The following is a 3,819-nucleotide window of genomic DNA, read 5'->3' as shown; positions in this document are numbered from 1 at the left end:
CAGCGAGAAGTTTCTGTCTTGTTTTCACAATAGAAGGAGGATTCCAGCAGTAGGACGGACCTACTCTGCTTTGAAATACTCAGAAATTTGTTTCTTTCATTTAGGGCTACTCCAGCTCCAATATAAATCTCACCAGGTACAACTTTACAGATGATCTCTGCTCTAGTTCAGTATTTTTGTGACTGATGCAGTGCTGTCTCCTTCCTTTTGAATAATTCTAACCTTGATCTCTTTTCTCCACAGCTTTTCATGTGCCAGTTCACAAGAGGAGCGTGTACCCCAACAGGAGAATGAGTACTGATCTCCACTGTTACATACATGAATGTATCCCATAATTGCAGACATCCAAAACTATCTTAACTAGCCTGAGCTAAAAAATAAATAAAAATAAAAATAAGGTCTCTCCAAAACATATTACTGTATGTATTAATTAGCAACAATCTAACTAAAACATGGTGTTTGTTTTTTTTTTTCTTATTCAATTTTAAACTAATTTTTTGATGTGATTCCCCAAAATGACCCTTCTCACCCTTAAGTTGAGGAGGAGCAAGGCTGGTGTTTGCAGCAAGGCAGAGTCCACCCGTTTTGTCATTTGCCTTCCAGGAACAAAAAGGGCAAGTTAACTGAATGTAAAATTTCTGGAAATGAAACTACAGAGCAAAGACACCAAAATGAACACTTTCACTCTCTCAAAAAGTTGAACGGAGAGGAACTGCAGCCTCTGCAGCGTGAATGAAGTGGCACAGCCGCCCTGACCTCCTCTGCCGCCGTGGCTTTTGTTTGGAGATCTCAGCAAATGCTTCCGTATCTCCTCTGAATGTTCCAATCAATACAAAAAATGAACCACACTTGGTAAACACTGTGATCACATCAATTGCTATTGTATTTGTAATTACGTTCATTTATCAAATGTGCTACGAGGATGATCATAATAATCTCAACATATCCATAAAAACTATCTAACTAACATTATCTCAAGGTGTGCACACATCCCCAAGCCATGAATCATCCACCTGGGGTTATGAATCTACTACCAGTTACAGATGAGTATTTGTGAAAAATTCTGAAATCTTTAGAGACCTTATTTTCATGAAATATCATCTTCCTGTTCACCTCTGATACTGACGGGGGGAGGGGGGGGAAGAGAGAGATGAAGAGTAAAAACTCTTGATTTCACTTCTAGAAGAGCGTTTTTTTTTCCTGTAATGCTGGTGTCAGAGGGTACAGCTGACCAAGCAGACAGTAGAAAACAGAAAACAACAGTAGTCCAAAGAATATCAGTGTTTACTAAATGCACCTCACAAGTACTGCACTGATAAGGGGTTATTTTGAGAAAATGGGAGGTGACTGACATCAAATTCTTGAATATAACACAGAATGAGAGCAGTGTATAAAAACTGTTTTTCCACTCCCCAGCTACCCTCTAATCTGACATAATCTACATTTCTCACTAAACCCTCAGACAGCTGCTAAACGCATGTATTAAAATAAGAGGTTTATAGGCAATAAAATTGAGTGTCCATTGGTTAAATGAATGGAGAAAAGGACAAAGGTAATAGGTGACAAGCCTATGCCTTTAACAATCTACCTTCTACTTGCAACCCAAGAGCTGTTTTACATTTCTGTGGTCTTTCCCTGCATGCATCCAAACGATGCACTCCGTTGCTCATGCTCAGACAAATCCCAGCGTAGATTCAGTGGTAGAAACACCTGAGCCATCAGCTGAGGACATATACTAGAAAGACTGAAAATTAAACTTGCATTTTTGAAGAATATTAACAATTTTGCTGGTTCCAATTGTTTCCAGAGTGTTGACATCATAAAGAGCAGTCACATGCTGGTCTGACTGCTGAGCCTAACACAATAAAAGGTATCTCTGGTTCTAAATAGCAGAAGACTTCAATTTTTGTTCTACATGGAGAAGAAAATCAAAGATGAGATTGTCCAGCTCTGGATTCTTAAACACAACTACCTACCGCTATACAGGTAGCCCCGTATTTTCAATACAAAGACATTCTGGTCCTGTTTTCCATTCAGTCACTGATGTTGTGGGGCAGAACAATCTACAAAGGCACCGGGAAGCCGTTGGAAGAAAAATGTAACCCATTAATAATGGTATAAATTAGTCATGGGGCACGTGCTTACCCAGCATAATGCAGAACACGGACATTCCACAACGTGACACGGAGTACAGAGAGCTGCTCTGCACCTAGCAGGTACGAAGCTGCTTTATTTTAAAAGCGGTACAGACTAAATCACACGCAGGGAATGAGCATTACACATGCTCAGGGGCTAGTGGGAGATTTAAGGGTCGCCAAATGCAGCCCGCACGTGGCTGTATGGGAAGGTGACCCAGATGTACCAACAGGCATGAGCACAGCCCGCTGGCCAAAGATTTCAGATGGGTGAGTGTGCCTGCTGCTTGTGGTTGCAAGGCTGCAGCCTGAGGAAAAAAGAGTTTCTCTGGCATGACACGGAGGCCATAAACATTCAGAATTTGGTCATTCATAAGCAACACCCTCAGCACCTCCCAGGCAATACTGTGTACATCCCACAAGATGCGCTCTGCGCCAGCCTCTCATCCCCTGTGTTCAGATTACATTCCCCTCACACCACGAGAACGGATTTTATAGATCTCTAAACAGGGAACAAATCAGGATCATGTCAAGAGCACATGAAAGTATGAGAACCTGGCCCTGTAAATCTTAGCTTTGCTTATTTTACAAGGCTTGGCTATTTCTTTTAGCGTGTATCTCTGGAAAAATAATACAGGAAATACAGCGCGTTGAGTTTCACTGTCAAACACAAATATTTCCCAGATGGTCAGAGAGGACCAGACGTTCTCAAAAAGGTCCAATCCTGACTCCTGCCTGTTTTCTTCACGTACAGCAATGTTGACTTTGATGATCCGATGCCCACTGAAGTCAATGGAGATTCTTTCTCTCTTATGAATAGATTTTGGATTATGTCCTACAGGAAGGAGCAAGGAGTGTTGTGACAAGACCAAAACCACATGCTCATTAGAGATGATTTTATCTGTGGTTACAGAACAGGCCCTTAATCTCAATTTACATATTTATTTGTGAAACAAAGGAATGTTGGTAAATCAGATAAATAATTAATTTCTGAAATTACCTCAAAACACTGCGTTTCCACTATTTTTTTAAACACGTTAGTTTCCTACCCAAATTTTATCAAGCATCAACAAATATACAGAAGACATTAAAAAGCTAAGTTTAGGTACTCATTGATAAAAATCCACTAAAAGAGGATTGGCAGTATAATCTCAGCTATTATGATTGATTTGTTAGTTAAATCTGTGTTTATAATCAATTGCCCTCCAGATAAATAGGTGGTTTAGCCTGGGTGGTACGTTAGATCACTAATGAAAGATCTAGGGTAATCCCTGACCAATTATGTAGTCCCGTGCTTACAAAACAGGCTCATATACTGAATCCATTAACAAAATTTAGGTATTTAAGCACTGTCTTTTGGATGTCCTAGAATATTAATTATACCTGATGTATAAAATGTATTTAATTACAGCTAAATGTGAATCTGGATGAATTAGCTACACACATAAAAAATTACACACGTCCTCTTCTCTGTTATGAACAATTTAGCATCAGCTCTGAAGCATAAGCTCTGTAACGTAAAAGATGTCTGTAGTGAGAAATCAGCTGTGACGGGACTTCAGAAGAGACAGAGAGGTCAGAGCAGGAGCGACCTCTTTGGCAATTGCTCCACGAGCCTGGGATGCTGGCCAGAAGCATCCTCTACTATCTCACCAGTGTGCGACTGAGATCATCAACACGTCCC

This window comes from Anas platyrhynchos, chromosome 7, assembly GCF_047663525.1.
Source record: "Anas platyrhynchos isolate ZD024472 breed Pekin duck chromosome 7, IASCAAS_PekinDuck_T2T, whole genome shotgun sequence".
NCBI classification, from domain to species: domain Eukaryota; kingdom Metazoa; phylum Chordata; class Aves; order Anseriformes; family Anatidae; genus Anas; species Anas platyrhynchos.
The sequence above is the reverse complement of the archived record's forward strand: the minus strand, read 5'-3'. Positions refer to the sequence as shown.